General features: G+C 36.9%; 1 protein-coding gene across 10 annotated transcripts in view; it reads right to left on the reverse strand.

The window, feature by feature from the left end:
• The window catches only part of LOC147836041 (uncharacterized), a 305239-nt gene that overhangs the window by 166484 nt on the left and 118420 nt on the right, over nucleotides 1-20335 (reverse strand). For 6 of the 10 annotated variants that reach the window (XR_015495895.1, XR_015495891.1, XR_015495893.1 and 3 more), the window contains exon 4: nucleotides 482-617. The exons of the other annotated variants lie outside the window; for them this stretch is intronic. The gene's annotated coding sequence lies outside the window, so the exon portion shown is untranslated. The remainder of the gene's footprint in view (nucleotides 1-481; nucleotides 618-20335) is intronic. 10 annotated transcript variants of the gene reach the window in all.

Consider the following 20335-nt stretch of genomic DNA (forward strand, 5'->3'; position numbering starts at 1 on the left):
TAATTTAGCCTACCCAATTCACCTGTACCACATGTATTTGTACTGTGGGGAAACCAGAGCACCCGGAGGAAGCCCAAGTGAACATGGGAACAACATGCAAACTCCACACAGAAACGCCAACTGACCCAGCCGGGGCTTGAACCAGAGACCTTCTCGATGTAAGGCGGCAGCACTCCCTACTGCGCCACTGCATCTTTCACCTTTATTTAATGGGACAGTGGAGCAGGAGACATGAATGAATGTGGAACAGGGAGTGGGAAAGAACCAGCCAAAGGACCTTGAGCTGGGAGTCAAACTCATGATCACCTCAGTGCTATGTGTTGATGCACTTAACAACTACTGTAGGCTATTGGTGCTGAAATTATCACTATCTAATAATTTCATGTGATCCTATTAATGTTTACATTTTAAAGTGGGAAATGTAATTCTTTTCTTCCTAATCGTTTCAATTTTGTGTCGCTCTGTCAGTGAGCAAGGTTACCTTTGGTGGGAAGCAGTGAGTAAGTGTCTCCAGTGTCCTTGGAAACAGCCCTTAATTAACCACCCTGGTATTCCAAGTGCACCCTCATCAGTAGCCAACCTCCATATGGTCACTGCAGCAGCACAACAGCAATAAGCTAGGGAAACATTGAATCAAAACACATCAGGATGACATGAAGCAGATGAATCATCCAGCGGCTACACTTGATCATCACCTGAAAGAACCAACATTACATTCACCACTGTCACTGTAACATTTGTCACACTGGCTCTACACTAAAAAAAAAGTGAAACCTCTATGTTTTTACATTCAGTACATGTACATTTTTACAACAACTACTTTTGATGAAATCAATACAATGAAATTGTATAGTTTGAACCAAAGTTAAATGATACTTTTAGAGAAAAAAAATGACTGTAATTTTTTCAAAGTTGGTTTAAAGTGTTATTTCTTTCAGTGTAATATTGGACGCTGCTCACACTCGGCCTGTCTGCGAGTCACAGTACAAAGCTAGACTACCCTGGTGTACTAGCGGATACAGGTATAATAATGTTATAGTCCAAGTGCTGTGAATGCCTGTGCAGAAAACTTTTACATCATCACATTATTTCCATTGCCCAATCCAGTAAATGAAGAGGTGGGCCTTCTGTTGTGGCATGATGGTTGATTTGGTGGTTGCTTAGTAATTTTCTAGCAACATAAAATAACCACAGTGAGCTTCTCTTTTTAAAATTATTTATAAGTCAATCAGGGCTGCTTTTTTCAAAGTACCAAAAACTACCAAAGTAAGATCCATCATTTGTGAAAAAAAAAAAAAACCATTGTTATGACAAGTTTTTTTCTTGAATTCTGTCGGAGATCCATAGCCTGAACCATGTAAATTAAATGCAAAAACCTCCGTAACTATGCTAATATATATAATATTATATACATTCATTCATTCATTCACTTTCTTTTCGGCTTAGTCCCTTTATCAATCTGAATGAACCACCAACTTAGCACGTTTTATGCAGCGGATGCCCTTCCAGATGCAACCCAACACTGGGAATCACTCATACACACTCATTCAAACACACACTCATACACTACAGTCAATTTTAGCTTCCCAGTTCACCAGCACCACAAGTCTTTGGACTGTGGGGGAAACCGGAGCACCTGGAGGAAACCCATGCAAACACATACAGTTGAAGTCAGATTTATCAGCTCCCCTTTGATTTTTTATTTTATTGTTTTTTGATTTTATAAATATTTCCCAAATTATGTTTAACAGAGCAAGGATGTTTTTTACAGTATGTCTGATAATATTTTTTTCTTCTGGAGAAAGACTTGTTTGTTTCATTTTCGCTTGAATAAAAGCAGTTTTAAATTTTTTTAAAAACATATTAGGGACAAAATTATTAGCCCCTTTAAGCTATATTTTTTTTCAATAGAACATACCATCATTGTACAATAACTTCCCTAATTGCCCTAACCTGCCTAGTTAACCTAATTAACCTAGTTAAGCCATTAAATGTCACTTTAAGCTGTATAGAAGTGTCTTAAAAAAATTCTAGTAAAATAGTATGTGCAGTCATCATGGCAAAGATAAAATAAATCAGTTATTAGAGATGAGTTATTTAAACTCTTATGTTTAGAAATGTGTTGAAAAAAACAGAAATCGGGAAAATAACGAAAAAGCAGGTACTGAAAATTTGTTATTATTCCTTTTGTACCTTACCCATACCAAACCCAAGGTACATACCAAACAGTGCCTCCAGAGTACTATTATATATATGAAGCATACAAACAATACTGGCCCAATTTGGGGTGAAGAAAGTGTGCAAAACTAGTTACTAGTTATACCATGGTGTTCATCCTCTTGTTTAATAAATAAATAAATACACAAATAAATAAATTGGGGGTTAATTTTAGGTTACCCTCAGTTCTCCAAGCACAACTGCACCATTGGCTAGATTCTCTTTCCTCTCCATCTCACTCTTCATCTGCTTCATGCGAGTCTTTCCAGCAGACTTACCTCTCAGACTGTTATTTTTATCTGTGCTCTTGTACCAGGATGTTGTGTACCAGTGTTCGGCTCTCTCGCACAGACACACATTTCCATGTGCAGTGAGGGAGTGTTTTTTAGGAAGTCAGAGTTGATGTGGTCAGAATGACCCCACAGCGGTTGGCTAATGAGCGCACTGGAGTCAAACCAACATTCTCCAAATATACACACCTTCCTACTGCTGTCCTCACACACACAGGTCAAGCGCAGAACAACACACACACTTTAAGACACATTTACCTCCTCTGTCCTGTGCAGACCCACAAAAGTCACGTACGCCACAGGTCCAGACACACACACACATTTACACAGTCCCACAGAATTATGAAAGTCAGCACAACAGTGCCATGCAGCACCTCTTTGATGTAGGGTTAGTTTAAGGATAGGCCGTCTCTGAGGATAGTTAAGGCTGATTGCCAACATTTCTGACACAATAAGGAACTGTGGTCACATGACTTACAGGAATCACAGGAAGATGTAGGATTGGCAAATAAGGATGGAGCAGTGTCTTGTAATGTCAAGGAGTGGGAGAAACCCACAATATTATATGTAAAATAATTTATAAAACAACATAAAATGTATCTATATTGTCCAAGAAAAATGCAGATATATTTGCTTTATTCTATAAAGGTCTGATAACATTTCTTCCCAATTTCAAATAAGATGACACTTTAATGAAATTTATGAATGGTGACATTTGTCGTGTTTGAAAGTCAGGGTTATTTCACAGAAAATAGATTTTTAAAATGTCCTTAAGTTGAAGTATTGTGTTTTAAAAGGATTATGAACCTAGGAACATCACATTATTTTTAGGCCTGTACGATTAATTCATTTTAAACCGAAATCGCGATTTGAAAAGGTGTAAATCTCAAACCACAAAAGCTGTGATTATTTCAGTTATTACTATGGCAAGGGAGGTGAGTAAAGTTACTTTAAAAAAAAAGCAGAAACTTAGTGCTAAAAGCAGTCCTTACTGTTGCGTGCGGGAACACAGTGACCAATCACAGACTTTTAAGAACTCGCTCGACAACGCTCAAAAAGCAAGCAGAATAATATTTATATTAGTTTATTTGCTATGAATGATCATGGTGTTCTGTGTACTTGAGTTTTTTTCTTTGAGCAGGTAAAATTAAATATACTTTTCATTTATCTGACTGCTTTAACTAAAAGACAAAACTGTATTACAAAAAATCTATGAAGATATTTATAAATTATAAATTTTAATACAAGAATTCTTGTGCTGTAAAGTAAAATCTAGAATTTTTTAAATTTGAGAAATTAGAATCTAAAATTGTGTATGGACAGAACTGTCAATGCACTGTAAATGTCATGAAATCAATATGAAAAATGTAACAATCCAACTGTAAAGGTATTTTATTTTTATATATACAAATTTATATAGAATTTAATTTAATTTAAAATACTGTAGTTATTTATTTTTTTTTTTTAATTTGTCATGTCAACTGACAACTTTATTGGGAAAAAATGGTTTTAAATAAACAGAAGCATAGCGTACATTGTACTTATGCTTGGTCTTTCTTTGGTGCTGTTCAAACCATCACACCAAACGTGCTGCACTGTTATACAATTACACTATTTATTCATTATAAATCAAAAATCGCAATTTTGATTAGAAACGCAATTGTTTTTTTTCTTCAAATCATGCAGCCCTAATTATTTTTGTAAAAAGAATCTGTATATTTTGATAATTTTGTAATGTCAGCATTAAACCAAAATTGTATTTTACTCAAACACACAAATATAAGAAGCATTTCCAGATATTCATGTGTTATCCTATTATATTTCTCCATAGCTATACATCAAGTGATAAAGCTGCTGACTTTTAAGAACGCTTATTTTTTTAAATCTCCAGTCCCTACAGATTATTGCATATTAATTTTTACCATCTAAATTAATTTTGTTTTATTTATTTAAATATTAAATTGCATTTCCCCAAAAGGCTGCACAGTGGCGCAGTGGGTAGCAAGATCGCCTCACAGCAAGAAGGTCGCTGGTCCGAGCCTCAGCTGGGTCAGTAGGCTTTTCTGTGTGGAGTTTGCATGTTCTCCTCGTGTTTGAGTGGGTTTTGTCTGGGTGCTCCTGTTTCCCCCACAAGTCTAAATACAGGCGGTATAGGTGAATTGGGAAGACTAAACATATGCTGGATAAGTTGGCGGTTTACTCCGCTGTGGCGACCCCAGATTAATAAAGTGACCAGCCTGAAAAGATAATGAATAAATGAATTTCCCCAACAATTAGTTGTAAGATTTATTCTTAGGGATATTTCCCTGCCCATTTTAGTATAATTTGTCATTTGAATGTTTACAAAAAAACATTTCCAATGACCATTGCTGTACCTATTAGGACAGAAAGCATCTACCTGTTATCAGCCTGGTAACTATATACATTTTTATTAGCCAATTTAGATATTTCCAAAAGCTGTATGTGATGTGCAATCCAGTCCAAAGCCCTTGTTTGAAGCTATTTGTAATTCAGGCCCTCCAAATGTAAATGCGTTGTTGTCCAAAGAAACTTTGAGGTGGTAATGGAGGCACACAAACACACACACTTACTTGTTCTCATACAGCACGCAAACACACACAAACCAGTCTCAAGAGGTCTCTCCAGCACTCACACACACACCACCATAGGAGGCTCAGGTCAGCTGAGGTCATCCCTGTCCAAACAAATAAGAGCTATTCTTCCACCACACCAAGCTTTCCACTAGCAGTGCGATTCCCACAGGGACACAGAGAAAGACGGACACAGAGAAAGAGGCCTGGAGAGAACTCCAGAGAGCTGAAGAGGAGCAACAAGAAAAAAAATGAAGAGAGAAACGAGAGAAGAAAACAGAAAAAGAGATGCACTAGGTACAGCAATGTGTCCATGGTCCCCGTAAATGCTAGGGCTTGTGTTTGTGTCTCTTGCCATAATAACGGCTAAATGCGGTTGTCTCCTCACTACACAAAGCTGGACCGAAAGCAGCAGCTCTGTGGTTCTCCGATGCATTGTTCCCTGTAGACTTTCCTGGAGCCTCGCTGACAAACAGCACAAAACGGATGCATTTAAAAACCCTGAGATGACACACAACTCACTAAACAATGGCCTGGAGAGAGTCATGGGGACATGGAATTATACAAAATAAACCCATAATGGAAGAATGGGGAGCCAAAAGAAAAATGAACTTGGTAAACACTGTTTTCCCCTACATTTTGTGTCATATTTTTCCACGCTGTACAAATGGGCCCATCGGGGCGGTCATATTTGATCAGCGAAGCAGGAGCGGTAAATAATGTGGTCTACTGGAACCATCTTGCTGGCGGCACAATCAAAACAAGTATATTACCCAAGCAAATAAAAGGAGAAAGTGGATGATTTGGGGCAATTTGTTTGATTGGTCATGTCTGGCGCGTCTTGACTGGCACAGCAGACAATGAGGATGTCCAGTAGTTTACCATTTATTTAAACCTTCAGACTGACTTTGTTTAGTTGTGTTTACATATGCACGATGCTCTTGTGTATTTATAGTGCTTTAGATGAAATGTGGTGGGCAAACGCCTTGCAAAATATCAACAAAACAATTAGGGCTAACAGGGAATTTTCCACACATTCCGCACCATTTGAGCCAATTTTCAAATGCGTTTTCCTTTTCCACATATCCTTCAGCTCCAGTCAAATTCAGGTCTTTGCAAGTCTTTTGACCTAATTAAGCTATGTGAAGCATGTTTTGAAGCCGAAAAGAGCAGATCATTGACCTTCTTATAAGCAAAAGATAAGTGAGCTCACTGGATCAGACCTGTCTGTCAGTCAATAAGAAGGGAAGGCAGAAAGAGCAAGAGAAATACAACAGAGACATCAGATCATCTTCATAATTGGTTTCATTTAAAAAGGCCATTCCAAAGTTCATATGTTGATGTGTTTTTACATAATGCAGAAATGTATTGAAACCTTTGGTTATATGTATTTTTCAAAAATAAATAGTTTACAGTTAGCATATAGGTTTATATTGAAAGACATTCAAAGTGTATATTCATAAACTAAAATGTGCTGAATTCAATACATTTTTTACTTTATGAATTGTTACAGTGTAAAATGTGCTTAAAAGGCAATTTAGTCCAAGTAGGCACACTTACATGTATATTACTACACTATAAGTAGAATTCTACTATATAAAGTACACTACCTGACAAAAGTATTGTCGCCTATCCAAGTTTTAGGAACAACAAATAATAACTTGACTTCAAGTTGATCATTTGGTATCAGAAGTGACTTGTGCAAAAAACCTCTAGATTATGCTTATTTTACCCAAATAAAATATAATCATGTATGGATTTTTAATTGTTTAATTAGGACAGTAAGGTCTGACTTTGTTAAGACAAAAGTCTTGTCACTTAACATAAATAATGTACTGTATAGAACTTAAAGTCATGGTGCAGTGGAAAAAAATGAATACTGTGTATGACTCCCATGAGCTTGGAGGACTGAATCCATACATTTCTGCAATGACTCAAATAACTTATTAATAAAATCATCTGGAATGGCAAAGAAAGTGTTCTTGCAGGACTCCCAGAGTTCATCAAGATTCTTTGGATTCATCTTCAATGTCTCTTCCTTCATCTTACCCCAGACTCAATAACGATCATGTCTGGTGACTGGGCTGGCCAATCCTGGAGCACCTTGACCATCTTTGTATTCAAGAACTTTGATGTGGAGGCTGAAGTATGAGAAGGAGCACTATCCTGCTAAATAATTTGCCCTCTGCTGTGGTGTGTAATGTAACGGGCAGCACAGATGTCTTGATACCTCAGGATGTTGATGTTGCCATCCACTCTGCAGATCTATTGCACATCCCTATTCTGAATGTAACCCCAAACTATGATTTTTACTTCACCAAACTTGACTGATTTCTATGATAATCTTGGGTCCATATGGGTTTCAATGCATCTTCTGCAGTATTTGTGATGATTGAGATGCAGTTGAATGGATGATTCATCAGAAAAAAAAAAAAAAAAAACTTCTGCCACTTTTCCAAATGATCAACTAGAGGTCAAGTTATTACTTGTTGCTCTTAGAACCGTGATTGACGACAAGACTTTTGTCAGGTAGTGTATACTTTATTATTATAGATGCATTTTATTTTATATTTGTGTCTAATTAAGATGAATATGTACAGTCTCATTGCCAGTGTTGGTTGTGTTGAGGGAAATGCCTTAAAAAAAAGAAAGAAAAAAGAAAGAAAGAAAGAAAAAGAAACAGAAAAAAAAACATATTTTCATATGAATGAGATTAGCCACAAATCTTCCAAAATGTAAAATAGTTATGTTTTCTTGAGACCTGTTTGATATTATCTCCACTGCTTGATTTTCTCTACAAACATAGCAAACAAAACATACGTTTGCTTGGAACATATATTAATGAATACTTGTAAATAAGTTAAATAAGGTCATGAAATTTATGTTAAAGTCTGTTAAAAGTCTGTTTATCATAAAAACTACTATGATTTTGATTATTATATTTTATAATGATTGCATATAGTGACATTGCACATGTAGCCTGAGTTCTGGCAACCAGACCCAGTTCCCGAGAACCAGGCAGAGAAAAAGGGTAAAAAAAATAAAAAGTTTAACCGTGAGGGTCTAATTACACAGATACAACTTAAAAATACAACAAAAATGAATCAAATTGTAATATGCAAAAAGACATACATGTACATTGCCCATGGTTAGTTACTAATTGATAGCTCCACATTGTTTTAATCTCAGGCTCCAGCTCTGCCAGTGCAGGTGTTGCTGGCCTCCAACTGTAGCTACAACTCTGACACATTTGTCACCAATGATTGGGTTTTTCGTTACAAACAGATGCCTTCCGGACTCAGTTCTGTCCCAAACTGTATCTAGAAGATTATGTCAAGCATCTTTACTGCTGTCCCTGAGGGGTGATATACCTTGACAACATTGTGCTACATGGCCCAGTGTTTGCCCTCCACAACGACTGCCTGCACCTGGTGCCGGCTTGACATGTTTACCAAATACAACCTTACCCAGAACAAGTGCATCTTCTCTGAGCCTGCCATGGAGTTCGTCTGATTTGTGAGAGCCTCAGGCCACTGCAGTCAAACATAGAGGCTGTACAGCGCCTCCTGGAGCCCACCTGCCCAATTCTGCCTTCTTCCCTTTCAGAGATGACCTACCCTATCAATGCTTCCTCACACCACACTTGACAACCACAGCACTATTGTGTGTGTTACCGCAACCACTGGATACAGACTCTGAGTGACATGAATATATGTTTAAAGGGCATTAGAGCAAGTGCCTCTTTTAAGTGCACAATTATTTTAGGCATATCTTGAGGAAGATGAAGCCCATATGAATTAATAAATGAACACGTTATTTATTTACTTCTATTAAAAGAGTCTGTAAACCTACTAAAGAAATATATGATATATTTTAATTCAGTAAAGATGGTGACTAAATGAATTTATGAATAATATTTCGTGTTATGAGTTTGAGGAAATGGAATGTTTTATTATTCTGAAAATTACTCATCACATATCTTCCAAATTTAATATACAAAAATATTTATTTTACATAAAACCAAAATGTTCCATGTTTTGATTATTTTCAATTTTAGACAAAACATTAGCACTGATTTGACCCCAGGTGAAAATGACCCTCCACATCAAAAGCTACTTTTCCAAAATATTTTAAATGTTTCTATAATAAAATATATTGTGTTAAATGGGAAAAAAGTAGTTGTTTTTTACTCAGACATTTAAAAACAACATATTTTAGAGCAGTAATCACAATTCTGTGAAATTTTGATTTTATCCAAGGTTATCATACTGTCAGAATCTTATAACGGCCCATGCCTAGCTCAAACCCATACATAGTAACTTTAATAAATTCAGAAAAAGTGATGATTTTCAAGTGATTTTCTTACTTTTGTATTAATAATTAAATATTACTATCAATAATTATTATCAATAATAATAATAATCATCATCATTTTATATTTTTAATAATGAGTTTCAAATATATATTTAAATTCTTATGATGATATCAGGACAGTTTTAATGAATAATGAATAAACTGTATTTTAATATGAATAAACTGTATTTCATGCATTTTAAATAAATTTTAAAAAATGACAAAACATCTATCACACATTGATCTTGTATTTTAGAAGAGTACATGTGAATAAGCATGGGCAGGTATAAGATTCAGATGAAATAATAACCTTCAATAAAAATATCATGGTGTCATGGTTTGACGGTATTGTGATTACTGCTCTAAAATATTTTCTTTTTTTTATTGTCTGAAAAAACAAGTAACACTTAAAATATTTGGAATAGTTAACATGTCAAGCTAAATAATTCAAATGAATCATTCTGCTGTCTTCATTAGGTTCTAAAACACTGATTTCGTTACAATTTAAACTGGTATATTTGGACATTTTTTATGCTGAAGATACTGTTACTATTGTCTTAAAAACCTAGACTTTTCCAAACCACAATATACCTTGAAAACGATTATCATCCCATGCCTACCTGTGAAATTATGCATTTCAGAATGCCCTTGAATAAGCTAGGGTTTTACAAAAGTAAACAGTCATACAGCCTACCCAAGATTGTAGTTTCCCTAGACAGCATGCATGAATCTTTTTCATCCTTCTATACCGCTAAAAATGAGCAAAATCAGTTGTGTGTTTAGTATTCATTAGGCAGTTATTAAAATAAATGCATCACAGTCCCAGTGTGATTTATCTGCATGTTAAATGCTGTGCCACAAAACAGACAAGGATGCATTCATTACAGCTTAGGGCAATTCTCTCTAAAATAAAAACATTTCATTCCAACCGGAAAGCAAATAACTTAGCATAAAGAAGCTCTTTTATTCGAAATTCTCTCCCCTCATAGCACCTTCAGCCTTCAAGTACATAACAGAAGACCATGAAGGTAAACTCAAGGCTGGTATTCTGATGTCACATCCTGTCTGTCTGTTTGTTTCATACTTCAAAGAGCCACAGTCTTCCCCTCGACTGTCCACTGTTTCACGCTTTGACGTCATGTCATTGTTGCGTAAACCTCGAGCCAAATTCCCAGCTTGTTTTCCTTCTGAAGCCCATGACCTCATCAGTTGTTTTGCAGAACATACGAATAAACAACCATAACCAGATCGATTGCTAATCTGTGTCTAATTTCATATGATCATAGGCACCTGCAGGTTTTCCCTTAGTTGGGGATGTTTTCGCGTAATGAGCGCTGTTCCTTCTCATTTATCATCTCCTGCTGGTGCAGCGAATGACCTTAGCTCTGTTCTCATTTTAAACCATATTCCGACATAATGAAAAGGTAAACTGCCCTGAACTTGCTGTTGTCGTTTGTCATGACAACATGGCTCTCGGAGATACGAGACTGATCTCTTTTATGAAATACTTCAGAACCTTGACCAAGGTCAGATGTCTTGTGTATTTTGATTAGCATGCAAAGGTTTAAAGTTCACAACGCAGCACTGAGGTCATCATGTTCAGCCAACTCTAAAAGAGAGGCGGGAGGGAAGGAGACCCTGCTTTGTTAATCTAAACGACGCTTTCGCCGGCACCCCCCACAGCCCAAGATTTATCCCTTTACTTTATAATCAAGTATTTGTTTATAGTTCAGACATAAAAACAATCATAATAATAATGCTTGATGAATAGCCCCGCATGCTGATATTTATTCGCTCGTAAAAAACTCGGAGGAAAGTCGTTGACGGCTGCGTGTGGCGGAAGGTCATCGACACGAGGTGAGAAAGTGGGATCGGTTGGGCTGTTTTGAATAGCTGATGAACCTGTCAAGCTCAAAGTCTTGTTAAAATTTTAATAAACATCTCAGAGGCCTATCAAATGGGGGGTGAGTTATGCAGGCACCCTCCCAGCCCATCTGCAACCGAATGGCACGATTGTGTTTGACAGCACACGCTGAAAACCTCTCCATCTGCGTAAAAGATTATACCCATTCACATTAACTACAGGATCTATCCCGCTCACGTCAGCCACAATTTATTAAGCAGAGAATATTACTGGAGCAATTTTAATACAGTACCTCCCCTAGAATAGAGCCCACACATAAATACATCTGCATTATACACACTGACTCACCAGCTTAGTAGGAAAATATACTCAGGAATAGGAGAAAAAAACATCAGAAATTCGCAAATAAACAAATATTTTGGAATGTACTTACAAATGTAGCGCATGAGCTCGATTAGATTGATCGTGACTGTCATTGGAACAAAGCCGTGTGAGAGAGCTCCGAGATAATGTGATTGCCTGTTTTGTGTTATGGTGGGAGATCTGAAATAGTCTGTTAAAATGACAAGCTCCATCTCTTTGCTTCTTTATCTCTGCCATTCAAAACAATTAAATAAATAAATTCGGCTCTGAAGACTTTTATATTCATCAGATCTGTGAACACAGGGGTGTTTGTCAAACACAACAACACAAGCTCGATCAGAACAGGAAAAAAAAAAAAACGTGTGGATTTTTGACATTTAAATTCCAAACACCAAACAAAACAGGGATGAAAGTGAGAAGATGGAGAGACTTTGCTTGGGTTTTTGTCTTTGTTCGGTTGAACAAAGCCAGAGCAGATTCCTGTACATGCTCTTTCTCTGCTTGTTTACTGCAGAGTGATAATGTTTGATTAGCTTTGATAAGTTTCCACTTTACAGCGTTTCAAAAACACAGATCATTTAATTAAAGGGATAGTTCACCCCAAAAATGACAGTCCTGTCATTATTTACTCACCCTCAGGTCATACAAACCTGTATGACTTTCTTTCTTCTGCGGAACATAACAGAAAATATGACACACTGATTCAGTGGTCAGCCAGTGTTGGCCGTCGGTCAAGCTCTGATTTATAGTCAGTTATAGTCTGAATTGGCATCCACTAACATAATCAATCAATGAAAGAACTCTGATTGGCTCTTCAGTTTAGCAAATAAGCCAGTCAGTGAACAAAATGAAAGTGTGTGTAAATTTTGAGATGACACACCACATAATTTTCTAGTTTTAAATAATCTTAGCTGAACATTTCAGTTTGTAAATATATTCATGAAAAAAATGATGCATTTGTATTTATAAACCCATCTCTAAAATCCAGCGACCTTGGTCTTCTCTAAATTGTTCTCTGAACAATTTTCTGAATTGGGCTCAGGCGCGGTTAAGTTAGCCGGCCCCGGTTCGGTTGGAAAAGGTGTGCCAAAGCGTGGTTCACTTGGGCTCAAAGCGCGCCTGAGCCCATAACTGAAGACGCAACGTCACTTTTAGGGAATGTTTCATGTGGATTTATTAATTATTCCTACTGTCAACGAGTGCGAACTGTCATTAATAAACTGTCAGAACTGTCATTTAATAAACCCCTCGCTGCACGTCAGCTACACCTTCATGAAACCTCCTAATACCTGCAGCACGAGGACTTTTATGATAATTTATGAGCATCAAAAGTGTTGTCTCTGATTGGCAAAATATTTGACAGCGTTTCACTGCATCCCAAATGACTAAAAATAATACTAAAGCAATCTCCACTGTGCTGAGCGAGAGCACTTCTCTTCTTGTTGAAGTGGACAGTCACATCATCGATAATGTAAGTGTGCTCAGGTCTGGATAGATAAAAATGCAATGTGAGTGCAGGCCGTTCAACTGTACCTAATGTGAGTGCGCCCTTAGTGTGCCATTCCTTTGCATTTTACAAACAAAAACAAATAAATGTTACATTTTGCTTGAACTATAGCTTTAATCCTTCACGGTATAGATGTATAGTCGGTCATACGCTTTCTCTACTGCATGTTTCAATAAATGGGATCATTCTGATTGTATACACTCTTTGTGATCTATCGTGTCTAACAAGAGGAAGAACACACGATGGCCTACTGAGCAGTGTATAAAAACGCACGCTTTCCATGTTGCTAAAGAGGGCATACAAACATTCAATATTTGAAAGCACGTTCGATGGGCTCCGCTTGGGTCAAGCCGCCGCTCTTCTCTAAGTAATTTATAATGTGCTTTACTCCAAGGTATTGCACAATCTCATTATCATTAGAATTTTGCATATTTAACAACAGTTTTTAATTAGATGGTATTGTATTATTCATGCCCATAATTTGAAGCCGCACAACCTCTTAAAACGAAACAGCAGATGAAAAGAAAGAGGGCATAAAATTGGAGCACAGCTTGTTGATGTGTTTTCAGAAATGGAAAGGTTTACTCAGTGATGTTTAGCAGGAGACCTACTGACACTTCTCACCGGTTACCGCTCTTTTCTGCTTGCTAGCTCGTATTGTGTATCCTTCTGCTAAATTCACAGCACTGGGATTTGTCTGCTCGCATCTGTATGTGTGTGTGTGTCTGCCTGGCTCATGTGTAAAGCGTGTGTGTGTGTGCTGGGGCCATGGCTCCTTGATGTATTATTAAAACTGGAAATGCACTCTTGGGATAGCATCTAGTTATGTGCTTTCATTTAGTGAATAAACCAAGCGTTGTTTTCATCTTTCCTGGTGATTGTTAATGGCTTGCCTGATGAGAGGTGTGTGTATGTGTGTGTGTGCGTGTGTGTGTGTGTGTGTATGTAGTCATCTAGGTCTCTTATTAAAGAGGCCAAATAGCCAGGCTGCTGATTTTGTTTTGGGTTTTCAATTAGTCATTTTACTGAGCACATCTGTCGCTGGCACAGAACCAGTCAGTGAGGAGGCTCATTACAGAATACAGAGGCAAAGAGAGACTGACAGAAGCAGGGAGAAAAAGACACTAATTTAGTGTCAAAGGGGATAAAAAAGCTTAAACTTGTTAAAAAAAAATGACTTTCTGATTGTTTTTTTAATCTATTATTCCACATCCCTGATAAAGTCTATAATCTCATATGCACCATCAATAAACCATAATCGTTTTCTGTAAATGTGTAGTTGGCTCTATTTTAACGTTCTAGGCGCAAAGTCTAAAGTATTCGTATCCGAATCCACTTTTGCTATTTTAAGAACAGAAAAATACGCTCTGCGCCACCCTCTGGTGCAAGGTCTAACTGGTTTGTGCTGATTCTCTAATTAAGTTATGGGTGTGTTTTGAGCGTAACCTGCATTAAACCAATCAGAGTCTCATCTCACATTCCCTTTAAGAGTCTGTTGCGTCACGTCATGGCGCATTCGCAATTAACAGTGAAATTTGTAAGTGGAAAAACTGAACACTTCACTAGCGAGAAAACATTCAATCTGTGCAGAGATAAAGAATGAGCCTCCATCATCTTTTTACTTTTACTATTTACCTTATTGCACCAGGTGTATAATAGGGCCCTCAAACTGTGGCTTTTGAAGTTTTGAACTACATTTGGATAACTTATACATTCTCTGTCACCGTTGTCATAGTTTGGTATTTCCACAGTAATTTTTAATATCAAACAAACATAACAATTTATATAAGTTACATGAACTATAATTGATAGTCACATAATTAAAACACATTTCACATGATGAAAAAAACAAAAGTATATCTAATTCACATTCGCATGACCATCTTTCACTAGAATAGACTAGAGCAAAAACACTGCTACTGTATAAACTCATCAATATATTCATGAATTTAATTCATATATATAAAAATCAACAAAAAGGTTATGGGTTTAATTCCCAAGATAAGCAAGAAGAACTAATAATACAACAAAAAAAAAAAATCTTGAATGCAATATATCATATTCAAAAACCAGCATTAATTAAGTAAAAAAGTTATACCAACAAACAGAAGCCCACAATGCAATACAATACATTTATAAATAAGATTACTGACTCAAACAAATATTTTAATCAATGATGTTAAAATTTCTCTTTTAACACTATATCCCCTCAGTTACTATCATTACAAAAACAATAGAGCAGCAGACTGTATTAGCCTAAGTAGAAAAAAAAACAGGAGGCACGACACCACTTTACAGCTAGTGCTACTTCACCGCAGTCAGCAGTTTCCTGACAGTGGTTTGTGATGTCCGATAGCTCAATTGCTCAAACAGAATGTGTCGCGAGTACAGCGGCGTCCAAACAACAGTCGAGCTTTGATTATTGAAGTCGAGGGGAGGTTCAGTAAGCAGCAGCGTTTCTGCTTGATCCAAAGGAGGCATCCCCGGGGATGTTAATAAAACATTTTGCTCATTGTGGAAAGTAATGACCAACAATGTAAACTTGTGACTCGACAACAGATGTTGGCATGCTTGGTGGAAACAAGGTGCTGTAAAATTAATTTGGTCTAAATAATTTACTGCATGCATTACGTGCTCAAGGAAGTAGACAAGGATGATTGGTGGGCACCGACAACAATGAGAGACTCGCACACGGCGAGAGAAACTATTCAATTAAACCAGATGAGGTCTGTTAGGAAAACAGGCGAAGAGAATGATCAAATATGCTCTAAAAACATCACACAATCACACAAATGCCGACAGAGGACCCGCTGTGATTTATATTTAATTGGGCTTTATTATTTAATAATGTCACTTCAAAGCGAGCAGCAGGAAACTTGCTGAAGATGTTTTCCAAATTAAATTAAATCAAATTAATAACTGACAAACATGCCAGTGATTTGGGTGCAAAACATGCAAGTGTTTGTTGTTGTTTGATTTCCCGCTCTCTTTCCCCCAAGACTGGGAAGAGAAGAAGAAGAAGAAGAAAAAAGTGTGACACCAAGAACCTCTGTGAATTCAGTCACTGTGTATTAAATGGGCAGAGCAAAAACAATATTTTTTCTAAAAGGGCATGGTGTATTTTGACAGAAAAAGAGTCGCACGCTGTTTTGTTTACTGTTGCGGGCTATATTTAGAATCCATTACACAGGACAGATCTCCTACATGACAAATTACACCTGACCTTTATTATACGCGCTTGCAAACCGACATGGCCCTTTGCCGTGTTTTTCTTGTTCGGTGACAATGTTTCCCTGTGTGTCTGACGTCAACAGCACGCTCGCAGACAGCATCGCCGCTGCCAGGTCAGTTACCTCAGCAGGGGTACAGTAGCACTTCAAATGTGGACCAGCGTTTGGCCTGGATATCCTTCTCTGTTCCTCTCACCTCTCTCCAATAAATATCCCAAAACAGCACGTAGCAACACCGCCGCTTGCTCGAAAAATAACACCGTCAAACGTGAGGTATAAATATATTTCCTCTCTCTCTTTCTGCCTCTGAGTGAGAGTGTGAGAGAGAGAGAGAGAGAGAGAGAGAGAGATAGAGAGACTGTGTGTGTGTGGGTGTGAGAAAGATAGAGAGAGAAGGGATGTTGATGATGTTAGTGGTATAAAGGTTACCAGTGTATTGTGTAGTGACCTGGAGAAAAGCTCAGGCAAGTGTGAAGTGTGTGCTGCAGGAAGGAGAATCACTCTTTAACCCAAACACATGATGGATTGTGACACTTAACATCAGGGCATCCTGACAGCAGCTGTATATGTGTGTGTGTGTGTGTATGTGTGTGTGTGTGTGTGTGTGTGTGTGTGTGTGTGTGTGTGTGTGTGTGAGAGAGAGAGAAATCTTATTTGACTTTCATTTTAGGGACCAAATGTCCCCACAAAGATAGTAAAACCTGACATTTTTATGACATTGCAGGGGAATGGCGAGTGGTCCCCATGAGGGAAATAAATAATTAAAAATACTAAATGATGTTCATCTGAAAAAAATTAATAAGTCCCATGGAGAAGCTGTTGTTGTGTTTACCTTATGATTAAAGCTGCTGCATATCCACCGGTGCCCCGGTTCAGCCTCTGAATGAGCGAGTTTTAGCTTCTTCTACATTATTCTATATATACGTTCAGAAAAAACAAAACACCAGCGAAGAAATTCAACACAGAGGAACATAAAAACCTGCGTTTCGAAAGTTTATTGCAATGCAACACAAACAGCACACTGGAGTTAAAGCACGGTTATGCGCAGGGCATGTGCCGTGGGTCACGGTGATCAATTAATGCAGTTGTATAAATCAGCTTTAAAGTCTGAGGCTGATTTATTCTTTCTGGCCACTTTGCAGCCACATGATCCCTGGTCAAGTAGGATGGTAGACCCATTCTTGAACATTTCTTTGCACTGCAGTGATGATGATTGGATGCTGCGTCAGATACGCCTTTAGATGGCATATTTTCCATTACATTCAAATTATTATTTGCATTAAAATATTTGTTTGCAGAAGATGCAAGAAATGCACTGTTTTAAAATATTATTTACAGGATATGCAAAAGTTATTTTATTTAGAAAAGATACTGCTTATTTTTTTACTTTTAATATGAAAAACATTGAAAATGATTCATTTTGTTTCCAAAGGAGCAAGTCATTTATTTTCACTTTTTTTATAAGGTTTTAGGCTGTGTGTTTTAGGTTTTAGGCAGTATGTGTTTTAATTTCACTTGTTCAGCCATGATGTTCAATAAATAATCATAGATGGTAGATAGTTTGTGTTTCCTTCCATTATTTTAAAATCAAGTAATGCACTCTTTATTCAAAAATCTTTCACTTGTAATAATAGGTGAACTTATTTACTTTACAAAACTTGTCAGTAAACTATGAATGCAAAAAAACAAAAATAAAACAAAACAAAACACACACACACACACACACACACACACACACACACACACACACACACACACACACACACACACACACACACACACACACACACACACATATATATATATATATATATATATATATATATATATATATATATATATATATATATATATATATATATATATAAAATTGTAATTGAGTTAAAATGTTCACTTAATTGAGATTTTGATTAGGCCAAAACACCAAGCCCTACTACCGCTTGACGTTGTTAAGACGTAACCAATATGATGTCTATCACACGTTGGATTTAGGTTGCCATACGTGATGAATCAATATCAGTATTTGATGTCAATTTGTCGTTGGTTTAAGATGTTAGCTCAACGTTGGATTTTGGTCACTTTCTAACACAACCTAAAATCAACAAATAATAAATGTCATTTCATGTCATTAGTAGACGTCAAAATAACACTGTCCTTAGACACTGAAGACCTAAATCTTACCTAATATAGTATTAACATCTAATGGCATTGTGTGTCTGCTGAGTGTACTTTCTATAAAAGTGAATAAAAAAGAAAGTGAATATCTCTATAAATTATAAAGACGTGTAAAACAAAGCTCTTCTAGTATGATATTGCCACAACTAAAAATATTTCCAATTTAGAACAATGAACGATACAGAAGAATCAACTTTTTAGAGGTTTTGTTTTTTAGATTTCATCTCCCACTGTATCAAACATTATTTCTCCTTTATGCAAAAGAAAAAAGTTATGCAAATATTAATTATACAAAAAAATATCAAAATAAAAAACAAATCAAGGAACAATCCGAAGTTTCAAAATGCTTTCGACAACAGAAACGCTGTGTAGACTGGAGCAGCTGTGGATAATGTTGAAGCCTTTATTTGTTACATTTACTTTCCATTTGTTTGTCTGGGAAACATTGGCATTCTAAATAAATGTTGAACATCATGTGGAAACACCTATTTTCACAGGGTAAACACAAACATCAGACCCGGCATCAGTCTGTCGACACACAGTCACTGCTCTCTGTTAGATTGATGGTAACGAAGACAAACAACAGGCCATATGCTTTGGGTTGTTCATGGGTGCCATCCTCTCCCTCTCTCCTTCGCCTCAGTCTGAGGGACACCAAAGTTAAAAATTTGCTAACTCAATTGTGGTTCACCACGACCATTTAGCTTATGCTTCACCACCAGCTCCTCACATACAAACACATTTATGTCAATGCTGCTTTTCCTAGGGCTGGATCTCAGCTGACAGTTCCATACGTCTTCTATTAAAAGGGGAAGACGCTGCGCCTCTGCTGTGGGACAACATGAGGGATTGAGAAACTTCTGAGTCATGAAATGCACTAGTGATGAAATAATGGCTACAAAGAATGTCAGTGGAAAACGTTGTCTGTGGAATGGCTCAAGACAATTGCTTCGGTGTGTTAACACATCAAATGACACACTGATTTTTGTATTAGGTATTTTTTGGTAAAGTGAAAAAAACAACAACTATAGAATCATGGTTCTGCCCCTGAGAATAGATGAAAACAATTGAAACTTCAGACAATTACAACATATAAAGTTGCAAATGAGAGCACCATGATAGCTCAGTGGGTAGCACTGTCACCACACAGCAAGAAGGTCACTGGATCGAGTCCCGGCTAGGCTAGTTGGCATTTCTGTGTGGAGTTTGCATGTTCTCCCATGTTGGTGTGAGTTTCCTCAGGGAGCTCCGGTTTCCCACACAGTCTAAACAAATGCGCTATAGGTGAATTGAATAAACTAAATTGTCTGTAGCGTATATGTGTGTGTGTGTGTGTGTGTGTGTGTGTGTGTGTGTGTGTGTGTGTGTGTGTGTGTGTGTGTGTGTGTGTGTGTGTGTGTGTGTGTGTGTGTGTGTGTGTGTTTTCCAATACTGGGTTGCAGCATCCACTGCAAAAAAAACATGTTCTGGAATAGTTGGTGGTTTATTCTACTGAAATGACCTCTGAAATAATGACTAAGCCAAACAAATATAAATGAATGAATGAAAGTTGCAAGATGCAAGTGTGAAAAATAATTGATTTAAACAGATTGTATCTTATCTTTATACAACTTCATTATAATATTATAATACATAATGTCAATTAATTCTACTTATATTATATTTTGTGTTATATTCAATGTTTTACTAGCCATTTCTTTGTTATTATTATTTTCTTTTCAATTTACTAGTAATGACTAAATTAT

The sequence above is a fragment of the Danio rerio genome, chromosome 7, assembly GCF_052040795.2.
Source record: "Danio rerio strain M-AB ecotype USA chromosome 7, GRCz13ab, whole genome shotgun sequence".
NCBI lineage: Eukaryota > Metazoa > Chordata > Actinopteri > Cypriniformes > Danionidae > Danio > Danio rerio.